The 18659-nt window shown below is 49.6% G+C and overlaps 1 pseudogene; it reads left to right on the forward strand.

The window, feature by feature from the left end:
* The first annotated feature begins 11232 nt into the window (after positions 1 to 11232).
* LOC144371083 (uncharacterized) lies at positions 11233 to 12968 on the forward strand (annotated as a pseudogene).
* The last annotated feature ends 5691 nt before the right edge of the window (positions 12969 to 18659 follow it).

Consider the following 18659-nt stretch of genomic DNA (forward strand, 5'->3'; position numbering starts at 1 on the left):
TACTGGAGTGTGATGCTGGAGAACTATAGGATCCTGGAATCATTGGTTGATTGTGTCCCTTTCCACAGCTGCAGGAGTGTGGTGCTGGAGAACTACAGGAACCTAATGTCACTGGGTGAGGCTTTCCCCTACCACAGGTACAAAAGTGTGATGCCTGAGAACTATAGGAGCCTGATGTCACTGAGTGAGGCTGTCCCCTCCCTCAGATATAGGAATATGATGATAAAGAACTAGAAGAAACAGATGTCACTGAGTGAGGTTGTCCTCTTCCACAGGTAAGGAGGTGTAATGGTGAACAACTATATAAACCTGGTGTCAGTGGGTGATGCTGTTTCCTCCCACAGCTACAGGAGTGTGATGGTGGACACCATAGTAACCTGGTGTCTCTGGGTGAGGCTGTCCCCTCCCACAGGTAAGGAGTGTGATGCTAGAGAACTATAGAAACCTGGTGTCACTGGGTGAGGCTGTCTGCTCTCACAGCTACAGGAGTGTAATAGTGGAAAACCATAGGAACCTGGTGTCACTTGGTGTGCTTTCCCCTCTGACAGCTACAGGGGTGTGATGCTGGAGAACTAGAGCAACCTGGTTTCATTGGTTGAGGCTATCCCCCTCACAGGTACAGAAGAGTGATGGTCGAGAATCATAGGAACCTGGTATCACTGAGTGAGGCTGTCCCCTTCCACAGATATAGGAGTGTGATTCTGGAGAACTACAGGAACCTGATGTCACTGGGTAAGGCTGTCCTGTCCCCCAGGAACAAAAGTGTGATGCTGGAGAACTATAGGAACCTGAAGTCATGTTGTGAGGCTGTACCCTCCATCAACTACAGGAATGTGATGCTAAAGAACTACAGAAACCTGGTGTCACTGGGTGAGGTTGTCCCTTCTCACAGGTACAGGAGCATGACACTGGAGAACTTTAGAAATATGGCGTCACTGGGTGAGGCTTCCCCTCCCACAGCTACAGGAGTGTGATGGTGGAGAATTTCAGGAGTCTGGTGTCACTTGGTGAGGCTCTTTCCTCCCACAACTACAGAAGTCTGATGTGCTGGACAACTACAGGAAACTGGTGACATTGGGAGAGGCTCTTTTCTCCCACAGCTACAGGAGTGTGATACAGAGAACTTTAGAAACCTGGAGACACTGGGTGAGGTTGACCCTCCCTCAGTTACAGAAGTGTGATGGAGAACTACACGAATGTGGTGTCACTGGGTGAGTCTGTTTTGTCCCACAGCTACAGGAGTGTTATGGTGGAGAACTAAAGGAACCTGATGTCATTGGGTGAGGCTGTTCACTCCCACAGCTACCAGAGTGTAATGGCGAAGGACTATAGGAACCTGGTGTCACTGGGTGAGGCTTTCCCCTCATAGAGCTACTGGAGTATGATGGTGGAGACCATAGGAACCTGGTCTCACTTGGTGAGGCTGTTCGCTCCCAAGGGCACAGGAGTATGATGCTGGAGAACTTTAGGTACCTGGTGTCAATAAATGAGGCTGTCCCCTCCCACATTACAAAAGCATGATGCTGAAAAACTATAGGAACCTGATGTCACTGGGTGAGGCTGTTTCTTTTCAGAGCTACAGGAGTGTGATGTTGGAAAACTATATTAACCTGGTTTCATTGTTGAGATTTCCCCCTCCCACAGCTACAGGAGTTTTATAGTTGAAACTATAGAAACCTAGTGTCATTGGGTGAGGCTGTCAACTCCCACAGCTACAGGAGTGTGATGCTGGAGAACTACAAAAACCTGGTGTTACTGGGTGAGGCTGTCCCCTCCACAGCTACAGATGTGTGATGCTGGAGAACTACAGGAATCTGTGTCACTGGGTGAGGCTCTTTTTTGAAGAGCTACAGGAGTATGATGCTGGGGAACTACAGGACCTGATGTCACTGGGTGAGGCTGTACCCTCCACAGCTACAGGTGTGTGATGCTGGAGAACTACAGGAATCTGTGTCACTATGTGAGGCTCTTTCCTTTCAGAGCTACAGGAGTATAATGCTGGAGAACTACAGGACCTGATGTCACTGGGTGAGGCTGTACTCTCCCACAACTACAGGAGTGTGATGCTGTAGAACTATAGGAACCTGTTGTCACTAGGTGAGGCTGTCACCTTTCACAGCTAGAATAGTGTGATGCTGGAGAACTAGAGAAACCTGGTGTCACTGGTTGAGTCTGTCCACCCCCACAGCTACAGGAGTGTGATGTTGGGGAACCACAAAAACCTGGTGTTACTGGGTGAGGCTGTCACCTTTCACCGATATACACGGGTGTGATGCTGAAGATCTAGAGAAACCTGGTGTCACTGGGTGAGGCTATCCACTCCCACAGGTATGGGAGTGTGATGCTGGAGAACTACAGGAACCTGGTGTCATGGATGAGGCTGTCCACTCCCAGAGATATAGGGGTTTGATGGTGGAAAACAATATGAACCTGGTGTCACTGGATGAGGCTGTCCCCTCCACAGCTACAGGTGTGTGATGCTGGAGAACTACAGGAATCTGGTGTCACTGGGTGAGGCTCTTCCCTTCCAGAGCTACAGGAGTATGATGCTGAAGAACTACAGGACCTGATGTCACTGCGTGAGGCTATGCCCTCGCACACCTAACAGAAATGTGATTGTGAAGAACTAGGAACTTGGTGTCACTGGGTGAGGCTGTACCCTCCCACAATTACAGGGGTGTGATGCTGTAGAACTATAGGAACCTGGTGTCACTGGGTGAGTCTGTCCACTCCCACAGCTACAGGAGTGTGATGCTGGGAAACTACAGAAACCTGGTGTCACTTGGTGAGGCTATCTCCTCCCACAGCTACAGTGTGTGATGGTGCAGAAAATTAGGAACCTGATGTCACTGGGTGAGGCTGTTCCCTCCCACAGCTATAGTAGTATGATGCTGTGAATTACAGGAACCTGGTGTCACTGGGTGAGTCTGTCTCCTCCCACAGGTACAGGAATTTATACATGAGAACTATAGAAGCCTGGTGTCACTGTGTGAGGCTTTCTTCTCCCACAGCTACAGGAGTATGATGGTGGAGAACTAGAGGAACCTGGTGTCACTCTGTGAGGATGTTTCCTCCCACAGCTACAGGAGTGGGATTCTAGAGAACTAGAGGAACCTGGTATCACTGGGTGAGGCTGACCACTCCCACAGCTACGGAGTGTGATGGTGGAGAACTATAGGAATCTGGTGTCAATGGGTGAGGCTGTCCTCTCCCATAGGTACCAGAGTGTGATGGTGTAGAACTACAGGAACCTGGTGTCGCTGGGTGAGGCTTTTTCCTCCCACAACTACAGGAGTATAATTCTGGAGAACTAGAGGATCCTGGCTTCTCTGAGTCAGGCTGTCCTCTCCCACCATGATGGGAGTGAGAGGGTGGAGAACCATAGGAACCTGGTGTCAGTCGATGAGGCTGTCCCCTCTTACAGCTACAGGGGTGTGATGGTGGAAAACTACAGGATCCTGGTGTCACATGGTGAGTATGTTTCACTGCAGCTACAGGTGTGTGATGCTGGAGAACTACAGAAACCTGGTATCAGTGGGTGAGGTTGTCCCCACCTACAGCTAACAGAGTGTAATTGTGGAGAACTACAGGAACCTGGTATCACTTGGTTAGGCTGTCCTTTTCCACATCTACAGGCAAGTTATGCTGGAGAACCATAAGAACCTGGTGCCACTTGTTGAGGGTGTCCCCTCTGGTAGCTACATGAGTGTGATGCTGGAGAACTATAGAAGCCTGGTTTCACTGGGTGAGTCTGTCTCCTCCCACAACTACAGGAGTGTGATGGTGGTGAACTGTAGGAACCTGATGTCACTGGGTGAGGCTGTCCCCTCTCAGAGAAACAAGAGTGTGATGCTGATAACTATAGGAACTTGGTGTCACTGGGTGAGGCTCTTTACTTCCACAGCAACAGGCGTGTGATGCTGGAGAAGTACAGAAACCTGGTGTCACTGGGTGAGGCTTTTCTTTCCCACAAGTAACAGGAGTGTGATGCTGGATAACTAGAGGAACCTGGTGTCACTGGGTGAGGCTGTCTCTTCCCATACTGAAGGAGCCTGATGCTGGAGAACTATAGTAACCTGATATCACTGGGTGGGGCTGTTCTGTTCTACGACTAGAGGAGTGTGAAGATGGAGAACTACAGGAATATGTTGTCACTGGGTGAAGCTCTTCCCTCCCAGAGCTACTGGATTGTGATTCTGGAGAACTACAGGAACCTAATGTCACTGGGTGAGACTGTCCCCACTCATAGCTACGGGAGTGTGATTCTGGAGAACTAGAGAAACCTGGTGTCACTGTGTGAGGCTGTCCACCTTCACAGGTATAGGAGTTTGATGGTGGAGAACCATAGGAACCTGGTGTCATTGTTGAGGCTGTCCCCTCCAAATGCTACAGGAATGTGATTGTGGAGAAGTACAAGAAGCTGGTGTCCCTTGGTGAGGCTGTCCCCTCCCACAGGTACAGGAGTGTGATCCTGGAAAATTAGAGATACCTGAAATCACTAGGTGAGTCTTTCTTCTCCCTCAGCAACAGGAGTGTCATTCTGAAAAACTACAGGAACCAGATGTCACTGGGTAAGACTGTCCCCTCCCACAGCAACAGGAGTGTGATGCTGGAAAACTACAGGAACCAGGTGGTACTGGGTGAGGCAATACCCTCCCACAGCTAACAGGACTGTGATGGTGTAGAAGTACAGGAACCTGGTAGCACTGGGTGAGGCTGTCTTCTCCAGCAGCTACAGGAGTGTGATGTTGAATAACTACAGGAACCTGGTGTCACTGGGTGAGGCTATCCACTCCCACAGCTACAGGAGTGTAATGCTAAGGAACTACAGGAACCAAGTGTCACTGGGTGATACTGTCACCTCACACAGGTACAGGAATGTGATTCTGGAGAACTATAGGAACATGGTATCACTTGGTTAGGCTGCCCCTTCCCACTATAGGAGTGTGATGGTGGAGAACGATAGGAACCTAGTGTCATGGGTGAGGCTGTTTCTTCCCACAGCCTCAAGAGTGTGATGCTAAGAACTAGAGGAACCTGGTGACACTGGATTATAATGTTCCCTCTTATAGGTACAGGTTTGTGATGTAGAAAAAGTATAGGAACCTAGTGTCACTGGGTGAGACTCTCCCCTCCCATAGATACAGGAGTGTGATGGTGGAGAACAATAGGAACCTGATATCACCTGATATCATTCCACAGCCAGAGGGTGTGTTTGTGGAGAACTACAGAAACCTCGTGTTATTGGGTGAGGCTGTTCCCTCCCACAGGTACAGGAATGTGATGCTGAAGAACTAGAAGAACATGATGTCACTTGGTGAGGCTGTCCCCTCTTACAGCTACAGGGGTGTGATGCTGGAGAACTAGAGGAACCTGGTGTCACTGGGTGAGGCCGTTCCCTCCCTCAGCTACAGGAGTGTGATGGTGGAGAGCTATAGGAACCAGATGTCACTGGGTTGGGCTGTCCATTCCTACAGCCACAGGAGTGTGATGCTACAGAATGATAGGAACCTGGTATCACTAGGTGAGGCTGTTCACTTTCACAGCTCCTGGAGTGTGATGCTGGAGTACTAGAGTAATGTGGTGTCACTGCGTGAGGCTGTCTTCCCACAGCTACAGGAGTCTAATGCTGGAGATCTATAGGAACCTGGTGTCACTTGGTGAGGCTGTCTCCTCCCAAATCTGCAGGTGTGTGATGCTGGAGAAAACAGGAACCTCATGTTACTGGGTGAGGCTGTCCCCTTCCACAGCTACAGAAGTGTGATGCTGGAGAACCAAATGAACCTAGTGTCCCTGGGTGAGGCTGTCCTCTCACACAATGCAGGACAGTGATGCTAAAGAACTAGAGGCACCTGGTGGTACTCGGTGAGACTGTCCCCTCCCACAGGTACAGGAGTTTGATGCTGAAGAACTACAGGACCCTGGTGTCACTTGGTGAGGCTGTCCACTCCCATGTCTATAGCAGTGTGATGGTGGAGAACTACAGGAAACGGTGTCATGGGTGAAGCTGTCCTCTCTCACTTATACAAGAGTGTGATGCTGGAGAAGTGTATGAACCTGATGTCACTGGGTGAGGCTGTCCTCTCCCACAGCTACAGGAGTGTGATGGTGGAGAAGTATAGGAACTTGATATCAATGGGTGAGGCTGTCCCCTCCCACATTCACAGGAGTGTGATGCTGAAGAACTACAAGAACCTGGTGTCAATGGGTGTGGCTATCTCCTCCCAAAGCCACAGGAGTGTGATGGTGCACAACAACAGAAATGTGATGTCACTAGGTGAGGCTGTCCCCCACAACAGCTACAGGAGTGTGAGGCTGGAGAACTAGAGGAACTGGTGTCACCTGGTAAGTCAGTCCCCTCCCACAACTGCAGGAGTGTGATACTGGAGAAATACAGGAACCTGGTATCACTGAGTGAAGCTGTTTCCTCCCCCGGCAACAGGAGTGTGATGCTGGAGACACATAGAATCCTGGTGTCACTGAGTGAGGCTGTCCTCTCCCACAGCTAAAGGAGTGAGACGCTGGAGAACTAGAGGAACCTGGTGTCACTGGATGAGGCTCTCCACTCCCACAGGCACAGGATTGTGATGCTGGAGAACTATAGTAACCGGGTGTCAGTGGGTGAGCCTGTCCCCTCCCACAGCCACAGGAGTGTGACGGTGGAGAAGTACAAGATTCTCATGTCACTGGGTGTGGCTTTTTCTTCCCACAGCTACAGGAGTGTGATGTTGGAGAAACAGAGGAAACTGGTGTCAAGAGTGAAGGTGTCCCCTCCTACAGCTACAGATTATAATGGTGCAGAACTAGCGTAACATGGTGTCACTGGTAAGGCTGTATCCATTTATAGCTACAGGAGTGTGATGTAGGAGAACTATATTAACCTGGTGTCACTGGGTGAGGCTGTCCCTCCCACAGCTACAGGAGTGTGATGCTGGAGAACTAGAGGAACCTTATGTCATGGGTGAGGCTGTCCACTCCCAGAGCTACAAGAGTGTGATGGTGGAGAACTATTGGAACCTGGTGTCAATGGGTGATGCTATTCTCTCCCACAGCTAAAGAAAAATGATTCTGGAGAACTAGAGTCACCTGATGTCATTGGGTGAGGCTGTCCCCTCCTACAGCTATAGGAGTGTGATGCAGGAGAACTAAAAGTACCTAGTGTCATGAGTGAGACTGCCAACTCCCAGATTACAGGAGTGTGATGGTGGAGAAATATAGAAAAATGGTGTCACTGGGTGAGGCTGTCCTTTCCCACAGCTACAGGAATGTGATGGTAGAGAACTATAGGATCTTGATATCAATGGATGAGGCTGTCCCCTCCCACATTCACAGGAGTGTGATGCTGAAGAACTACAAGAACCTGGTGTCACTGGGTGTGGCTATCTCCTCCCAAAGCCACAGGAGTGTGATGGTGCACAACAACAGAAATGTGATGTCACTGGGTGAGGCTGTCCCCACAACAGCTACAGGAGTGTGATTCTGGAGAACTAGAGAAACTTGAAGTCACTGGGTGAGGCTGTCCCCTCCCATAGCTACAAGAATATGATGCTGGAGAACTACAGGAACCTAGTGTCATGAGTGAGTCTCTCCACTTCTAGAGCTACAGGAGTGATGGTGGAGAACTACAGGAACCTGATGTCACTTAGTGAGGCTGTCCCCTCCCACAGCTATATGGGTGTGATGTTGGAGAATTAGAGGAACCTGTGTCACTGGGGGAGGCTGCCCCTCCCACAGCTACAGGAGTGTGATTCAGGAGAACTAAAAGTACCTAGTGTCATGAGTGAGACTGCCAACTCCAAAGTTACAGGAGTTTAATGCTGGAAAACCATAGGAAACTGGTGTCACTGGATGAGGCTGTCTCCTCCCACAGGTACAGGAGTGTGATGTTGAAGATCTATAGGAACCTGGTGTCACTGTGTGAGGCTGTACCTTCCACAGCTACTGGAGTGTATTTCTGGAGATCTACAGGAACTTTGTGTCACTGGGTGAGGGTCTTTTCTCTCACAGCTACAGGAGTATGATGGTGGAGAAGCATAGGAACCTGGTGTCACTGTGTGACGCTGTCCCCTCCCACAGCTAAAGGAGTGTGATGCTGGAGAACTAGAGGAACCTGGTGTCACTGGATGAGGCTCTCCACTCCCACAGGCACAGGATTGTGATGCTGGAGAACTATAGTAACCGGGTGTCAGTGGGTGAGCCTGTCCCCTCCCACAGCCACAGGAGTGTGACGGTGGAGAAGTACAAGATTCTCATGTCACTGGGTGTGACTTTTTCTTCCCACAGCTACAGGAGTGTGATGTTGGAGAAACAGAGGAAACTGGTGTCAAGAGTGAAGCTGTCCCCTCCCACAGGTACAGAGTGTAATGGTGGAGAACTAGAGTAACATGGTGTCACTCGGTGAGGCTGTTTCTGTTTATAGCTACAGGAGTGTGATGTAGGAGAACTATATTAACCTGGTGTCACTGGTTGAGGCTGTCCTCTCCCACAGCTACAGAAGTGTGATGCTGGAGAACTACAGGACCCTGGTGTCTGTAGGTGAGGCTGATTCCTCCCACAACTACGGGAGTGTGAAGCTTAGAACTATAGGAACCTGGTGTCACTTGTTGAGGCTGTCCCCTCTTATAGCTACAGGGCTGTAATGGTGTAGAACTACAGGAACTAGGTGTCACTGGGTTAGGCTGTACTATCCCCCAGATACAGGAGTATGATGGTGGCGAACTACAGGAACCTGGTGTTTCTGGGTGAGGCTGTTCCTTCACAGCTTCAGAGTGTGATAGTAAAGAACTACAGAAACCTGGTGTTATGGGTGAGGCTGTCCATTCCTACAGATATATGAGTGTCTTGGTGGAGAACTACAGCATCCTGGTGTCCCTTGGTGAGGCTGTCCCCTCCCACAGATACAGGAGTGTGATGGAGAACTACAGCAACCTGGTGTCACTGGTGAGGCTGTTTCCTCCCATGGCTACAGGGGTGTGATGGTAGAAAACTACAGGTACCTGGTGTCACTGGGTGAGGCTGTCTCATCCCACAGCTACAACGGTGTGATGCTGGAGAACTAGAGGAACTTTGACTCCCTATGTTGCTGAGGCTGGCCTCGAACTTGATCCTCCTGTCTCAGCCTCCTGAATCTCTGGGATTATAGGCAGGTGCTATGTGCCCAGCTCCCCAGCCCTTTAGATTTTTTTGTTTTGTTTTTTTTTGAGACAGGATTTTGCTAAGTTACTGAAAGTGGTCTCAAACTTGACATCCTCCTCCTGCCTCAGCCTGTGGGGAAATGGGGTTATAGTTGTGTATCACCATGCCTGGCCTCCATTTGTATTTCCAAATCTAGAATTTCCATTTGGCGCTTTTTTTTTTTTAATTTCTGTTCTCTGCTGAGATTTCCTGTTTGGCATTATCATTACAGTCATGTTTTCCTTTACATTCCTTTTTTTTTTCCACATGGAAGTTTTCTTTTTTTTAATCCTCTTGTGAAAACTTCATGTAAGTCACTGCAAATAAACTTATTGTAGAATCTTCACACCCTTTGCTCTTCAGCTCACTTCCTTTACATTATTGAGCACACAGAGATGCAACTGCTCTTTTAAAATTCTGTCTACTTGTTGGCAATGTGGCTCAGTGGTGAAGCATTTGTCTAGCATGCATGAGGTTCTGGATTCTATCCCCAGTACTGCAAAAACCAAACTCTTTTTGGCTAAGTCCCACATCTGTGTTATTACAGGATTGATCTGCATTGATTACATTTTATTCTTTGTATGATTCTTTTTCCTCTTTCCTTTGTTTAATAATTTGGGTTTATATTATAGACACTATAAATAAAACATTGTAGAGAATGAATTCTGTTCTATTCTTCTGAAGGGTATTGATTGTTTTGTTAAACAAGCAATTAACTGGAGTACACTCCAAATTCTGTCTCTAGGGATCCTTTATAAAAGCACAACATTTTCTAGTGTCTGTATGGTCCATAGTGTCTGATGGTCCATAGTGTCTGATGGTCCATAGTGTCTGATGGTCCATAGGTTCTGGGCTAGATTTCTGCTCCCCAACCCCCAGAGTTTTATTTTTCTAAATCTACTGTTGGCAGTCCTACGGGACTGTTCCAATGTTATGTGGTCTATCTTGTGAATGTGCTTTATCTCTGTATCTAGCCACTCCTGTAATGGCATTGTATCAAAATAAGGAACTGGATTATAGTTGTGGAATAACCCAGAACATGACAGATTTTCATGTGTTCTTGTGTATTCAGGACTTTGCATTTCTAAGCCATATGTAATTTCTGTATTGGAGCTAGGGAAACGGCCTTGGGAGGTGAAGATCAAGATGACGAGAAGCCCCTTCCCAGGTGAGTGTGGGAGCACCAGGTAGGGAAATCCCTTCAGAAAGTGGCTCAGCCATCTGCAGAGGTGGGATCTCCTCACTGGGACTTCTCAGAATTGCTTCTCACACCCCACATGTCTGGGGGAGAGGGAAGCCTGCTGCTGTCAGGTACCCCCAACACAGCCGCTTGCACTTCATTTTCTTCTTATAACTCATTTTGCACAAAACAAAAATAATAAAACCCGTTAAGAACTGGCCTGAGAAGTGGCACACCTAGGTTACTGAAGTAAGAAAACAACTGGAAAAATCCATCATCTGGTTAGGAGAAGATGGCCACAGGATCACCTCTACGTCCCAGAGAAGGTCATAGAGCACCATGTGTGTGGTTGTGAAGGATCTCCACAGATTTTTTTTTAAATGATGTTTTTAGTTGTTGATGGACCTTTATTTTATTTGTTTACTTATATGTGGTGCTGAGAATCGAACCCAGTGCCTCACACATGCCAGGCAGGTGCTACCCTACCAAGCCCCAGCCCCAGCCCCTCTCTAGAGACTCTTGAGCAGCAGTAGTAATAAGACAATATTGATATTTCAACAGAGAAACCTAGTGCATATATGAAAATCAATTGCAAGTGGAAGAGAGTGAGCTTTCTGTAGTCCCCTGGGTCAATGTAGGCATAGAGTGTCATCAGGGCCACTGCAGACTCCTCCTCCAGGATTTCAGGTCTCAAGTCTTAGTCATTTTTTTCCGTATCCTTTTATTTACTCTTGTTCTCTGGAACCTCCTTGCATATTTTCCACTTGAGATGCTGGTATTTAATAGATTTGGGGGCGGGGGTGTTCATGAAATAATTTTGAATTACCTTTCTCGCTGTGTTTCCGTTGCTAATAGCCCGTGATAAAGGAAACCTTTGTTTTGCCCATCTTTCAGAGGTGGAATGTGAGACATAGTGACTGTCTCTGACACAGTCTTTGTGTGATGATGTGTTAGTGGAGAGAACTTCACACTCTGCACTTTGAAAAGGTTGGAAGTGTGAAGACCTTGTTGAGAGGCAGACTCAAGAGACATTTAGCAGGAAAGGATCAGCTCCTCATAAAGAAGCCCACACTGCAGAACCAGGCTACAGATTCACCAGATCTGGGGATCGTGGCCACCTGCCCAATGGAGAAGAAAGCATTTATAATCATAAGTCTGATACAGAAAGCTCCTCCAAACATTCCATGGTATGAAAATACAAGAATGTTCATGCAGAAATGAAAATTTTTAAATGTAATCATGTGAGAAAACTTTCACTCATAGTTCATCTGTGACTGTTCATCAGAGAATTCACACTGGTGGAAAACCCTGTGAATGTGCAGAATGTGGAAAGCCTTCAAGCAGAGTCCCCACCTTGCTCAGCATCACAGAACACACACCCAGGGGAAACTGTTTGAATGTAAGGAATGTAGGAAGGCCTTCAGCCAGAACGCTCACCTTATTATACATCAAAGGATTCACACTGGAGAAAACCTGTACAAGGCTAAGGAATGTAGGAAGGCCTCCAGGCAGCCGTCACACCTGGCTCAGCACCGCAGGATCCACACTGGAGAGAAGCTCTACGCATGTAAGGAATATGGAAAAGCCTTCACAGATAGCTCCTCTTTTGCTCAACATCAGAGATGTCACACTGGCAAACAACCCTACAACTGTATGGAGTGTGGGAAAACCTTCAGGTAAGCATTTCCCTTACTCCGCACTTTAGGCGTTACCATACTGGAGAGAAGCCTTTTGATTGCATGGACTGTGGGAAAGCCTTCAGTGTTCACCTAGGACTTACTCTGCACAGGAGAATCCATACTGGAGAGAAACCCTACAAATGTAATGTGTGTGGGAAACCCTTTTGCAGTGGTTCATCACTGACTGTATATCAGAGAATTCACACAGGAGAGAAGCCTTGTGCATGTGATGTTTGTGGGAAAGCCTTCAGCCATCGCATGGCACTCACTGGACATCAGAGAGTTCATTGTGGAGAGAAACCTCATGAATATAAGAAATGTGGACTTGGACTATAGCTCAAGTGGTAGAGCGCTCGCTTGGCATGCGTGAGGCAATGGGTTCGATCCTCAGCACCATGTTAAAAAAAATAAAATAAAGATATTGTGTCCACCTAAGACTAAAAAATATTTTTTTAAAAAAAGAAATGTGGGAAAGCCTTTAGGCAGAGCATACATCTCGCTGTTCATTTGAGAATTCATGCTGGAGAAAAGCCCTATGAATATCAGGAATGTGGCAAAGCCTCAGCTGCACTGCCCACCTGATCAGGCATAAGGGGGTTCACACTGGAGAGAAGCCCTGTAGATGCACTGAGTGTGGAAAGGCCTTTGGTGATGGCCCAGCCTGTACCAAGCACCAGAGGTACACTGGCCTCACACCGCCAAGGCCCTACAAGGTCTGTGTTCAATGTGGGAAGGCGTTCAGAACAAAGCCATCCGATGACCGTCACCAGATGTCATGTTGGAAAGAAACGTTGAAGGTGTGCCTGTGGCAAAGCCCTCAGCTGTTCTTCAGAGAATTCAGCCTGGAGGGAAAGCAGTGCAGGAAGCGAGGAGCACCTTCAGCCAGACTGGACACCTCCATCTGCGAGGAGGAATCCACCCTGGGGCACTGGTGAACCTAAGGAGTGGGAGCCGTCTCCGACGGAGCGGTGCTGTGCTGTCCTCTGGGGCATGCAGCTCCTCCATGTTCCCCATAGTGTCGAGGCCGCAGACCCATCTGCTGAGCATCTGGGATCATCCACGTCTGGTTCCATTGGCCTGGCCTAGGTGAAGTCCAGTGACTTCGCCTGGACAGATCTGCAGCTGCTGTTGTCCCCTCGGGCCATTCTCCAGGCTGTAGGTAAATGTAAACGTCACCATGTTGCTCTCTTTAAAACCCATTGCTATGGCATTCTAAGTTGTGGTACATGAAGTGCTTGGCATCAGGACTGGCTTTTAATTTAGAATCTTTAAGATGGAGAACACCCTCCAGTGATTAGGAGACGTATTTGAACACAGCACACGTGCAGGCCACAGCCCTGGGGTCACAGAACTTGAGGAGACAGGGACCCATGGGCCAGTGCCCCTGCTGGGCCCAGGGTTATCCCCACAGGGATCCTGTGGGAGTCGTGGTTGTGAGGGTTAAAGCAGGCAGGCATGAGTTCCTAGGTCCAGTTGTGTGAGTGGTCAGGCCTGCACAGTCATCCCAGAGGGGAGCTTCACATTTTCCGGCAGATGCTTGGATGGTCCAGTTGAAGGAAGTGTCTGCCGGACAGAACTGCTCTGAAGTTCCTGCTGGGGCATCAGCTTGAGCCGTTTGAGTGTGTTGCAGAAGCAGGCTGTGCTGGAGGTGACAGACAGTCACCTTTATTGACAATGCCAAGGTGACAAAGTTACAGGTATGCACCACGCTGCTCGTGCTGACCAGCGTTCTTCAGGAAAATCATTTTCGAACAGGAAACTCTGGAAAGCAATGTCAGCACTAGGTGACCATGACAATTTTGAAACTCGAGAGGTCAAAAGAGATCAGGTGCGTTGGCTGGTCTGAGGGTAGGCACGATTTTGAAAGTCTAGATGTCTCCAGATGATGATGATTGGCATGTGTATCAGCTCTGCCATTCACCATGACAACACGGGCTTCGTGGCTCCTCTCAGGCCGCGTTCCCTTACTGATGGACGAGTGCCAGCGCACACAGAACTCGTGTTAGTAAGTGGCTAGAGCTCTGGGTAGGCTGGAACAAGAGAATCAGCATTCTGGGGGAGGAACTTACGCATGAGTATACGTAGTCAGGGCAAAAATTAAACATCACTAATGTTTGGAGAAACACAGAACCTGAGTAGTCCAGCCCTATTTTGAGACCCGAGTTCAACATTCTAACTTCTAGGGAACCACTAAGCTGTTTAGAATATAGAAAAAAGATTGAAAGGTTCCACTTCTTTCATGAGGCTAAGCCAAATCCCGTTACCAAACCAAGGGAAAAAATGAAATATCAGATGAATTTCATGGTAACTTTTTGTCACTGTGGCCAGAACACCTGATACTAACAACTGGAGGACTCAGTCCACGGTCCTCGGGCTCCAAGGCAGAAACCCCAGGGTGGGCAGCTGGGAGGCAGAGAGGGAGGGGCTGGAGGGAGGGGCGAGCTGTCCAGGGCACAGTCCAGCCAGGTCCCACCTCGAGGTATGCATTCAGCTCTGGGTCAACTGTGCCATCAGATCAGTGTCCGGGTCCTCATGGTCTAGTCAGTGCGTGAAAGGCCCGCCTCTGAGCCTTCCTGCTTTGCATCATGGGACGTGTGTAACAGGCATACGCGACACAGACACATATGTACACACACAGCTTAACAGCCCGGAAACAGCCAAGGCGAGCTGCCCAAACACCCACTCGGGTGACCACCTGGTGTTCCACTCCCTGGGGCTGCATTCGCATTAGAGACTAGAAATCCTTTTCCCAAAGTGATGCCTGTCCCCAGCATTCCCAGTGCTCTGTGCTTTGTGAAGGTGCTGGTGTTCCCCACCTCCAAGGTTCACAGAAAGGGGCCTGGCTGTGGGCTCTGGGCGAGGCCACAGAGCGAGAGGAACCCTGGCAGAAAGGAGCAAGGTCAGCATGCCAAGCTCTCCGGGCCCTTCCTGAGTACAGGAAGGTCAAGCGCTGGACTTCACTTAGGATAGGCTGGGCCTCCACAGAGGGACATTCATCTGCACCAATAAGCAGATCACATGTGCACCTCCTGAGGTGCACACTTGTAAATAAGTCCAGCCCAGTTAAAAGCTGTTCCAACCTATGAGGTCAAGTGCTGTTGAACCTACTTGGAGCTGGGAGCCAGGCGCCAAGGCACACGAATGTAATCCTGTGGCTCCAGAGGCTGAGACAGGAGGATTTTTAGTTCAAAGCCAGTCTCAGCCACAGTGAAGCACTGAGCAACTCAGTGAGACCCTGTCTCTAAATAAAATATAAAATAGGGCTAGGGATGTGGTCAGTGGTTGAGTGCCCCTGGGTTCAATCCCCGGTACCCCGCCCCAAAAATAAAAAATCTTTTTGGAGACTATGTCCTGCATTCTGATGTAAGTGTTGCCAGACCTTTGGAGTCTTATCCCTTCCTTCCTGTTTTGTTTTAGTACTAAACAGAGACTGGCCCCAGGAACGCTGTACCACAGAACCACTGAGCTCTGATCTTCCCTAGCCAGCACCCCCCCAGCCCTTTGCTACTGGAGATTCAACCCAGGAGTACTCTACCTCTGAGCACTTAGCTACCCCTTTTAGTTTTATTTCGACAGTCTTGCAGAGGTGGCCAAGCTGGCCTCAAACCTGCAATTCTGTGTCAGCCTCCGAGTCGCTGGGAGTGCAGGCCTGTTCCATGGTGCCGGCTCCTTCCCTAAGGTTTTGTATCAGCCTATTAGAGGACGGGTCCAAGGAGGCAATGGGACCTCAACTTAGCCCTGGGTATGTTTGTGACTTATGCCACTGAAAAAATTGCAGGAAGTGTTGGAAATAAGACATAAGCAAAGATTTAAGGACAGCAAAGCTGTACCCACCGCAGAGGAAGAGCTGCGGGTGCTGGTGATACACCTAAGACAGGCATGCACAGCCTTCCCCTTGGGGAGCCGCCGGAAACCTTCACTGGCTTGTCTGGACTGCTAGTAGGAGAGGTGACTTGCTGTGATTACTAATAACTGTCTGTCAAGGAAGTCAGTAGCTGCTGCTGATATTTCACCTTGTTTAAAAGCACATCAGGTAGGAGGCCTCAGACCAGGTACCTCTGATGGCTCCAGACTGCCTGTCACCCTGCTCTCAGACCTGGGTGTGGGACCAGCACCTGGTACCCCTGAAGAATACCTTCCTTAACACCACTGACCTTTCTAACCAGATCCCCCAAAGAATTGCAGCCAAGTTAAGTGCATACTGAAGGAAGGGAACGGGGTGTAGACTTCTGATGCAGCAACCCAAGGTTGTGTGCACTTTCAGCCCAAGTCTAGAACGTGTGGGCTGCTGTTGGGAAGGTGGAACTGGGCTGTTTCAGTTTCGTGTTGTCCTTGCTTATTTCCTGCCTACTGGAAGGAATTTCATTAAACCTGAATTTTGGGGGGGGGGCGGAAATATTTGTCAGTATGTTGAATCTGACAATTTACAAAGTATTTCCATCTACTTGACTTGTCAGCATTTTAGTCCTCAGCATACACGTTTTGTTTGATTTACACTTAGGTGATACCGGTGTCTATTTTTTGCTTTCAATTGGACCTGGTATTGTATTTTTTATTTTGGTTTCTAAATGTTCATTCCTTGAGGCACTTCCATTTCCCAGTCTTTTTTCATGTGGTTCAGATTGGATAATTTCAACTGATCTCTCTTTAAATTCCCAAAATCGTTTTAAAAAATATTTATGTACTTGTAGATAAAAACACAGTAGCTTTATTTTTGTGTGGTGCTGAGGCTCGAACCCAGTGCCTCACACGTGCAAGGCAAGCGCTTTACCACTGAGCTCCAGCCCCAGCTCCCCCCAGAATCTCCTTTTATGTCCATCCTGCTTTTAGGCCATGTGAATTCACACACACACACACACACACACACGCACTCGCACTGAGGATTGAACCCAAGGGTGCTTAACCGCTGAGCCACAACCCCCAGTCCTTTTTAATTTGAGGCAGGACCTTGTACCTGTGATACTCCTGCCTCAGCTTCCAGAGTCAGTGGGATCAGAGGTGTGCCCCGGCGTGTGGGCAAGCCCAGCGAAATTCTAACATGCTGTATATTCCAGTTTAAACACATTCTTTTGATGAAGTACAATTTGTCACTGTATTGCCTTTCAGGAAAGCTCATAAACGTGTGACCAAAGTGAGACTGATGGGCTGAAGCCTTTTGCCATTCTCCAATTATAGATAGTAGGTGCCGTGTATATCTTTGTTTTTTTCGTATGTGTTTATCTTTGTTTTATTTATTTTATGTGGTGCTGAGGCTCGAACCCAGTTCCTCACCCATGCAAGGCAAGTGCTCAACCACTGAGCTACAACCCCAGCCCCAAAATGCTTTTTCTAGTAGAAGACACAGTCTGTGTTCTGCTGCCCACCTGCAGAAGTGCCCGCGGCGCTGTAATCCCAGTCTGACTTTCCCCTGGCACTCCCTCAGTACATTCTCCTGGTTGTCCGCCTGGTCTCCACTCACCCCTTTGTCTTTCCTAGCAAAGCTCACCTTGTACTGGGGATCTCTTTACCCCCAGATTCACGGGACAGGAGACTGTCATGGGCTTAGTCTTATTCTGAACACTGGTACCGGCCCAGGTGGGGTTGTGCCGTGTTGGCAGAGTGGGCCAAGGAAGGGTTGACATCTCCTGATGAAGTTAAAGTCCACATAAAACGAAATCCCTGCAGAAAGAAGACCCCAACCTGGGAAGTTGTACAAAATCCATATTTTCCTTAGGTTGACTTGAGCGAAATTCATTGGACTAAAAATCACATCCCAAATGAGGGGCACGGCCGCGCCGGGCCTGGGGATTGTCGCAGGCCGCTCAGTGGAAAGGCCCCTGGGTTCCGCTGGGCCGGCGCTGGCCTGGCGGGGAGGTAGGGCACAGCACGCTTGCGGGGGGACACTGGAGCGCGGGGTCGGCGCTGTCCGGGAGGCCCTAGGGCGTGGAGGGGCGCCGACCCTGTCTTCCCGAGCACGCGGACAGACCCCCTCCCGCCCCACCAGGTTGAGATGTTAGTCGCTCTGAGTCCATCCCTGAGGCCACAGGCTGAGGAAACTGGGACCGGCGTCAATTAAAACGAACTTAAAGTCAGCACGAAGGTGCAGGCGAAGCTTCAAGCTGGAGGACCAGCGGGAGGACGGCTCCGCCTCCCGGTGAGGGACAGCTCTGGAGGCTCGGAACTGCCCGCGGGAAGGCGGGAAGGCGGGAAGGCGAGCCCAGCCGGCTGCTCGGCTGCCGCGGTCTTTGAGTTGGGTCCTGGGGAAGGCGCCTGTCTCTGCGCAGGCCCGACACCGTCCACGGTGAGCAGGGCTGGCAGGGGCACACTGCCCTCGCGGGAATGGGAGTAGGAAAGCCGCTGGCACCAGGCTGGGACAAGGCCCCAGGGGCTGTGGCCACTCTGTCCGCTACTGGTTCCCGTGTCCAACCGGGTCGGGCCTGGGGCGGACGGGCGAGCGCAGCCCCACTAGGGACGGGAGCTGCAGGTCCGCGGCTGCACGTGCGAAGGGCGTCCACCTCCGCCCGCGCTGGGCGGACTGCCGGGCTGTCTCCACGCACCTCCATCGGGCCAGGGCCCCGAAGGGATCCAGGACGCGGGCAGCCTCGGGCGGCACGTGGAAGACCAGGAGGAGCCCGAAGGGCGGCCGG

Source organism: Ictidomys tridecemlineatus, chromosome 15 (assembly GCF_052094955.1).
Source record: "Ictidomys tridecemlineatus isolate mIctTri1 chromosome 15, mIctTri1.hap1, whole genome shotgun sequence".
Taxonomy (NCBI): Eukaryota; Metazoa; Chordata; class Mammalia; order Rodentia; family Sciuridae; genus Ictidomys; species Ictidomys tridecemlineatus.